A 9,434-nucleotide genomic window follows, 5' to 3' on the forward strand; every position below is an offset into this window, starting at 1 on the left:
CGCATGTTTACTGGACACTTTTTTTCTTGTTTTGGTCCTCATTACCAATTCCCAAAATATGGAAAGCAAAGAGCTTGCAGTAGAAGAGATTTCCTTCATAGTTGTTGTTGTTGTTGTTGTGGTGTTCAGTCCTGAGATCCGTTTGATGCAGCTCTCCATGCTACTCTATCCTGTGCAAGCTTCTTCATCTCCCAGTACGTATTGCAGCCTACATCCTTCTGAATCTGCTTAGTGTATTCATCTCTTGGCTCCCTCTACGATTTTTACCCTCCACGCTTCCCTCCAATACTAAATTGGTGATCCCTTGATGCCTCAGAACATGTCCTACCAACCGATCCCTTCTTCTAGTCAAGTTATGCCACAAACTCCTCTTCTCCCCAATTCTATTCTATACCTCCCCATTAGTTATGTGATCTACCCATCTAATCTTCAGCATTCCTCTGTAGCACCACATTGCGAAAGCTTCTATTCTCTTCTTGTCTAAACTATTTATCGTCCACGTTTCACTTCCATACATGGCTACACTCCATACAAATACTTTCAGAAACGACTACCTGACACATAAATCTGTACTCGATGTTAACAAATTCCTCTTCTTCAGAAACACTTTCCTTGCCATTGCCAGTCTCCTCTCTACTTCGACCATCATCAGTTATTTTGCTCCCCAAATAGCAAAACTCCTTTACTACTTTAAGTGTCTAATTTCCTAATCTAACTCCCTCAGCATCACCCGAGTTAACTCGACTACATTCCATTATCCTCGTTCTGCTTTTGTTAATGTTCATCTTATATCATCCTTTCAAGACACTGTCCATTCGGTTCAACTGCTCTTCCAAGTCCTTTGCTGTCTCTGACAGAATTATAATCTTCGCAGTATCGAAGATGAAAAATTGCTCGTAGCTCTTAAGGTATGAATTTTCGACCCTACGTTTACTGAGACTTTTTTGCTTTTAGTATTGTCTGCTTTCAACACTACGCGCTTACGCCATTACTTATGATACAACCTGTGTATCTATATATCTGTTTGTGTGTGTGTGTGTGTGAGTACGTGTGTGTGTGGTAAAGTTAGTCTTTGGAATCTTCTGGAGATAGTTGAAAGTCTTGCCAATGTGAAAAATAACAAAAACCGATAAATTGCTAATAGATTCTGGTTGAGTTACAAACTATGTCCTATCATGTGAAGTAGTTCTTATTCATGATTAACAGAGATACTTCATAACTTATGCTTATGGTACCTTCTGGACTGTCATACTTGATTTTTATTGTTTTGTTATTGATATTTTCCCAGTGTTTAACCAAATGTGGCTATAAATACAGTGGCACATAGAGTTCTGAATCTGGTATTAAATAATTTTTCTGCTTTTCATAACTGTTAATCTCCAATGTTAGCCAGTTACTGTACTGATTCATCACATACCGAAGTCTTTACTGACTCTACACTAGTGGGTTTCCCAGTTGATTTTATAAGCTGTGTACTCCTGTTATATGTTTGTCTTATGTCTGCTAATGTATTTATTGTGACAATTAAGGATCAATGTTGTCCATATTATGTAATTACAGAAACAACTTAATTGTGGTTTGTTCTAGAGTAATATTTTACTTTTTGGGTATGTGTGAGTACACCTTGTCACAGATTTGTTATAATGTTTTCATAAAAGTGGTATTCGCTTTCTAATGTACTTTCTAGTAATGAGATGAATCTGCTGGTTTTCCCTCGTGTTATGGCTGAGGAGACCTGTGGATAGACTTCCTGTATATTGGTCACTGCCATAAACATATCTAGGCACTTGATGAATTCGCACGTTTCCCCCTTGAATATTCACAGCATGTTATCTACTCTCTTATGGGAATATGAGGTTTAGATGTTGCACGCGCTAGAATACCAGCGTAATTATTAACTTGCTGTTATGTTTATGTATGACTGTCTTTCATATCCCAAAAATGTTTCGAAAGACTTTCGTGATATACTCAGGCATCCCATTTCGTCTATCATGTATTGAATAGCACTTCATTTATGATGTAATACTCCTCCATCATTCATATGTGTAGATTTTATGTAGTATTTAATTCTTTTTACTTTTCATTTCTCAATAATAATTTCATTCATTTGACTTTTAAAGATTTCTTTGTACATTGATTTCAGACATTTCACCATATATTACAAAAACAATTTTGTTTTCATACCAAACTGATGTACTTTGTTCTTTTGTGTGATAATGTAATCTCCAGGCACCTGCTTCATTTTCTTACTCTATACAATGACGTACTTCACATTTATGTGGAATAGTTCAATATTTCCTAGGCTAGTAGCTGTGGTTCTATAAGTATCGACGACGCTCAGTCTCTGTACATAAGTTGAATTAGTCACAATATTTCACAGGTGACTACTTGATTTGTATCATAATATGCCCTGCAGCATGTCATTTGCCTATAGCATGACATATGAAATGTAAAAGTCGTGTTGTTTATTGCTTTGTAAGTACTTGTTTTCGATTATCGTCATGTATGATGGTCAGATTTTAACTACTAGGGATATATACTTTTTGTCAGTAACATGTATTGTTCATTTATAACTATTTGGTATAGTCCCTGGATAATGGTTGAAAACCGAAACCGTTCGGAATAAATGTGTAAAATTCAAGACAGCGTAGTTAGCATACATTTTCTAAAATGTGTGTGTGTGTGTGTGTGTGTGTGTGTGTGTGTGTGTGTGTGTGACGAACGACGGCGATGGGGTTATAGAACTACTGATCCATTACACTGTACGATGTTTATTCGATGTGTTTCGTCTTTATAGTGAACAGGCAATAAGTTGATTGGCTGACGGGCAGTGAACATTCCCCGGCTTCAGATGGTTACGACAAACACCGGGAAACTCATTCTGACGGGCTATTAGGATTTCCCGCTATTACTACGGCGGCCGGAGTAATTAAATCTGACCGCCGTTAGGAGCGGTTATTATTTAAATCCACGGCCCGGTGATCCTGCCTCCAACGTACTTCTCCGTGTGGACAGCATGGGTGACCCCCCAGTCCCCCTCCCCTCCACCACTGCCCCCTCCCTCACCGACCCCCTGCGATAGGATCGCTCGTCTCGTTGTAGGGCCGTTATTGTCGCTGTCCCTGCACCGCCCTGCTCCCAATCTGGCCAGATTGAAGGACCGCACGGCCGGATAACATCTCTTTTTTTCCAATTTTTATTATTGGTTTGACGTATTCAGCAAGCCGGATGTGTGTTCGGAGAACGAGGTTTTATTTCCTAACTGAATGACGACAATTTATTTCCGATTCAGTAAGTACGTTAAATTCCAAGGCTATAAACGGATTTATGCGATTTGTTTGTCTTGTTCGCTGCCAGTGTGGAACACAAGAGTGGCGGCGTGATTGTCACAGCGCGCTAGTGGCGAACGGCGTAATCGTGTCAATTTAGGGAAGTGCAGACAAATATCCAGCGGCTAATCTCCCCCCTGTCTGCTTTTTAGCAGAGAGCGACACTTTTTAAATCGCCGATCAGTGCTTCGTTCTCTCATTTCAGTCTTTACAGTCTTCCTCTGATTCGCTCCATTGCAGTCACCGTAGTCTCCGGTAAAGGCAGTTCGCTCAGGATTGTCTTGTGGTGCCCCAGCAAGTGCATGCGTCAACTACACTCTCCCCAAAAGCTACAGATAAGGATATTTGTGGCTGTAATAAATCACCTTAGGACAGGGCCGAACGAATTATCTGTAATATGAGACTTCATTGAAAGGTGGGTAGGAACTCATAAGCTGTAACATTACTTGTCTTTAACTCATAGCGATCTCATCATATCACCTTTCCCGATAATTGGCGACATATGTCCGTAGAAATAACAACTATATCTTATACAGAACAATCATGAAAGTTACTCTTCACTCTCTTTTGATTATTCTCAAACTGTTTCAGAGCTACAGTAAATTGTTTCGCAAAGGGGATGTTAATGTTGTTGGTTTGGTTTTGTTTCTTTCTGAAACAATGCTAAAATATTGTCATCTCTCCTGCAATTCCAAATCTACAAAAGAAAATATTGTGAAAGCTGAAAGTTGTTTTTAGTTCCACAAAGTAAAATTTTTTCAATTGCGTGGTATTTAAAGGTAGTGTTTCTACGACCACATTTACACACCAATGAATATTTCTCAGTCGATACAACTTTACACTCCTCACTCGTAGTTCCAACAACATTTAATTTTGTTCTATACGAGGATATAGGATTATGGGAATTTCGTAAAACGATTAAGAGGTGAACAATGGAAGGAATCCACCATAAACCCCACTGAACAAAACACCCCTAAATAGCTTCCGTCATGAAGAGCAGACCATGATGCAGGACACTGGGCTGTTCAAGCCTGAAAAATATGTGTTCTGAACGTAAGGCGTTTTTCTTTACTACAGAAAGATTTTTTACCGCAAAAGTTCCTCTATCATAAAATATATTTATTTTGTAAGTTGGTTAAAATTTGGAAAGTAAAGTAATGAGACACTATTCACGAATACTGCGCCCTTTAATGAGTGAAAATGTTCGCTCTACCTTCTCAACCTTCTTTGTAGGTCGTCTGTAGCGAAATACTGAATATTATTTTTTTAAGAAAATTTTCTCCTAGTGTAACGTGTGCTTTAGGTACTGTATTCAACTGCTGAGCAAAACTGAGTGTTGTTTGGCCATCAGTTACGCATTTGAACAGTGTCACGAAACAAAGATTAAATGAGAACCTGAATTTGAAATAATGAAAATGAATCTGATTAAATGCCAAAGAAACTAGTCATGGCCCCAGTGAAAACTACTACCGGCACTTAATACTAAAGTACACTATGAAAATTGCGTAACGTTAAGAGTGATGTCATAGTTGAAATACCCACGAAATAAAATACTGCTCAACACGGAAGAAAATAACTGTTTAGTATTATCCACACCGTTCACTATGAATTAATCTACTTACGTAGTACAACATCTGAAAATTCTAACGACGTACTGTTTCCTCACAGAAATCCAAAGTGACGTCTCCCTTGAAAGAAAAGTTCCTTACCTTTTGCTCTGCCCGCTATTTAGTGCCTGGCACACTGACGTTCTCGAAAGCAAACTGAAATCAGAAAATGCAGCAGCTAAACTGTGTGAGTGCGTGTAGCGTAAGTGGGAATGCACACACGACAAAACATTTTTATCTTTACAAAGAATGATGGAAGAGCGTTTTACTTTAGCTTTCCTGAAAAAAAATTAAACTCTGTTTATTGTCAAAAAAGACTGTACAACATAAGAAGACTCAAACAATTACGAAATTTTCTCATTACAAAAATTACAGACATTTCAACCGGTTACGTAATTTGTGAAATAAAGAAAACACAGATCAGATTACAACAAATCATGAGTATCATTTGTTAGCTAAGGGACAAAGATTTCCTTCATTTGGTGGTACTGACCAACAAACATTTCATTCTTGGCTTGCATGTATTAGCTAGAAATATTCCTCCAAAAATCTTCTTATAAACATGTATTCCTAATAATTTCTCCTAGATTCAGAAATATCAAACTTCCTTCTCTAAAACGCAACTGCTGGTTACCATGCCCCTAAGAAGATTGCCCCAGCGGTGCACAACTGACTGGCGACCAAGCGCGCCACAGTACATTTAACACGGAGTCAAGGATCTTATCCACTAGTCGTGCAGCGCTCTCATGCCTCTTTGTCCAAAGTACAGTAAGGGTGAACTGTTTAAAATGGAAGAAATCATATGAAAACCTTACAACGGAAGTAAACTGAATAAACTAATATTTAGTTTTCATAGTGCGCTAATTTGCCTAAAAAAGAACCTGAAGCAGGGCCTACATAATACAAAGCCTCGGCAGTGTGGAAGCATCACGGAAACATTAAAAGAAATGTATTGTCAGGTATCAATAAATTAAAGATAAGAACTTTCTGATACATTTAAGCTTTGTGCTCCAGCTTCGACAATGCGTTTCATGGTCAATAACGTTGTCAACTGCCCTACCCAGACACGACCCACGAGTAACCCTCACAGATCGTTTCTCGGCACATCTCTTCAACTGTCCAAACTTCACCAACGCATGAATACGTTATCGAACCAACACTCCTGGAAGAAACGGTATTACGATTATATGGTTTAACCACAGCCTATAGGATTGTTTCCGAACAGAATCCCACTGCAGCGACTGTGTGATGTTTTGCTACGTTAATTGTAGAAAATCTAGTTGAACATGATTTTTATCCTGGTAGCCGATGAAACTGAAATATAGTAATAGCTAGTGGTCACCACACTGGTCTTGCATTCAGTCCAATCCATCCAGATTTAGATTTTCCTTTATTTAAAGCGAATGAAGGGACGGAAATAAGGTCCCATTCTTCTGGACAGTGTGTAGGGGAACGATGCGGGAGACCAGCACCGCCGTACTAGGCAAGGTCTTCGTGGAGGTGGTTTGCCGTTGCCTTCCACCGACCATAATGGGGACGAATGATAACGAAGAAGTCACAACTACACCCAGTCATCTTCGGGCAGGTGAATATTTCTGATCCCACCGGGAATCCAACCCGGGATCGCTCGGGAAGCGAGAACGCTACCGCGAGACCACGAGCTGGGAACGAATGGAGGAATAGTTCGTGCGAAGTGGTACGGACAGTTTCTTTCCTCTTTCTTTGTGCTCCGTTTCTAATGACCTCCACGTCGACGGGATGTTCAAACCGACTCTTTGTTTCTTTCCTCCTTGGAATACAGTAACATAAAAGTGACGCTCACATGTCACATCTGTTACCAGTTACTGAACTGGCAGACGACAATTTAATCACATGCAAATATAAGAGACACAAAAATGAAAACAGATCGAAAAAAGTAAGTAAATGTTTGTTATTTCAAAAGAAATGACCGTAAATGTTACAGAATCGGCAGACGACAATTTGATATTCAAAATACGAAGTATCACAGGAAATAGAAGGGACAGTCAAATGAAAACAGACTGAAAGATGTAAGTAAATTGTTTATTATTTCAAGAATAGTGGCTGTAAATGTTAATGCACTTATCCCACTGTGAGACAAGGCGATCAGTGATCTCGTGGAAAAATATTTACGGTTGCTTACAGAAGATGATTGTACCCAGGAGTGCACCTCTCTTCCGAAGTAAATAGACCGCCACGAGTGTTTTTCTTCAGGGCACCAAAATTCCCAGCAAAACTTCTTCAGTGTAGTCGAAACAACCTTGGCAACAAGGTATAAAGCATACTGAAGAATCTGACTCACTTTGTGTACTGTCCAGCTCCTGTCGGTATTTCGAGCGTAATTTTCTTCATTTTTCACTTGCTTCACATTATTCCTTGGCTTTTTTCTTATTCCATCAGAACAAGTATCTTGACTGTTTCCGAATTATCTGTAACAGTGACAATGTTCAGCCAGTTTAGCCTATCACCTGCACAGACACCGTTAAACCATTGAGAGTCCATATAACACACACGGGCACTGTGAAACCAAAGGAGTTCTCCGCTGAACTTCTTAGAGAGTGTTTCTATTCTGACTGATAATATACTACGTCGGACTCCATTTATAGATTTGGCTGCAACCGTTATGTGTCATGTAACAATGTGTATGAATGTATCTGAATTTAGTGTGTGAGCTCCATAGTAATCTCAAAAGAAACATCACTAATTAAGAACTTGCTCTAAAGCAGTGCCAGGAGTCAAGGCTTGCATAAGGTTTTATTTAAGTCTTTCGTCTTTCGATTGACTTCATGCAGTCAATCGTCTTTCTCACGCTAGTCATTAATATCTACATAACTGCTACACCCAGTATCCTCTATAATGTGTTTTACACATTCTTACCTTTCTCTGCATTTATTGTTTTACCTCTACACTACCAGCGCCGAGTTAACGACTGGTGGGTCCTGTAGCACATATGCCTTTAACTCGTCCCTTTTTTGCGAAATCTTTCACAAAATTGTTTCATCGGTTATTATTTTCTGTTCCTTTTCATTTTCTACTTTAACTGCCCGCATGATTTTTAACATTCTTCACCTTTTTCAGACAGCGGTCTTCTGACGTGTTTGATGCAGTCCCCCAAAACTTTTTGTCCAATGCCAATGCCTGCGTAACACTTGCATTCAACATCGCCAATACTTTCTTTCTTGCATAACAATCTCTATCTTTCTCTTTAGTTTTCACCCTGTACTACTTCACTAGCATTACAGCAGAAATTCTTCCACTTTCTTCTTCTTTTCCGGAATTCAGACAGTCCACTTTGATTTCTGTACAATTCTGTGTTTCAGACGTAAATTTTCCACAATGTATTCTTTATTAATATATCAATATCTCACACTAGAACAGCCCATTTATTAATATAAGCTTTCTTCATCTGTGTCAACTGACTACCTACGTCTTCCCTCTTTGACCATTCTGAGTAATTCTACTTCTTAACTGTTTCTTTCACTTCCTCCACTATCACTTCGGTTTCCGCCTCGACAGCTGTGTGGTCAGCGCGACGGAATGCCATGCAAAGGGGCCCGGCTTCGATTCCCGGCTGGGTCGGAGATTTTCTCCATTCAGGGACTGGATGTTGTGTTGTTTTCATCATCTCATCCTCATCGACGAGCAAGCCGCCGAAGTGGCGTCAACTAAAAAGACTTGCGCCAGGCGACCGATTTCCCTGAGGTCCTAGCCACACGACCTTTCATTTCACCACTTCGTTATCAAATTTTCATTCTAATTTATACTTCTCTTTGAGGTCGTTAGCTCGACTCACTAGGTCGTTCTTAGGCCATTCTCTCTATGTTACCCAATCTTTCGTGCAGTCTGCCCTAAGTGTCTTTATCAATACTGGAATGCAACATCTTCGCACACTTAACATCATTGTTACTTCTGTAAAATATTCATTAGAACTTTCGAAAATGAAAGCATCTTCGCACATTGAACCTCACTGTCACTTTAGCAAAAATATTTGTTTGAAATTGTGTTATACAATAAAATTAGCCGGATAACATACGTGCAGATGTACAAATTGTGTGTGTATGTGTGTGTAGTTTTGCTGCCTGGAGTACCAAGACATTACTCAACAGTGCAAAATAAAACAGGTAGCTCTGGAATTTCATCAACTAAAGGGGGAATGAACCGAACATTCGATTACAATACGATACTGTGGATAAGGTAACAATCAGCAGAAAGCAACGCATCTCATAACACATGTAATACACTGTGGCAACGATAGTGGCCCATATCTCGGAGTGTGTGCCGGTGCAGCTGGAAACGGGAGACTGGGTGTTAGCACTGCAGATTCCACGAAATATCAACGGGGTGCAGTTACAGCCCGTACGCACTGAACGTAACCGTATATCGTTTATCGCTTTGCAATATGTATCGCGATAGGCAAAATACCAAGATGAAAAGAAAAAATGGGTAACCCGTGTGCCGTCACGGTTATGAAATAACCGTA

Source organism: Schistocerca piceifrons, chromosome 6, assembly GCF_021461385.2.
Source record: "Schistocerca piceifrons isolate TAMUIC-IGC-003096 chromosome 6, iqSchPice1.1, whole genome shotgun sequence".
Taxonomy (NCBI): domain Eukaryota; kingdom Metazoa; phylum Arthropoda; class Insecta; order Orthoptera; family Acrididae; genus Schistocerca; species Schistocerca piceifrons.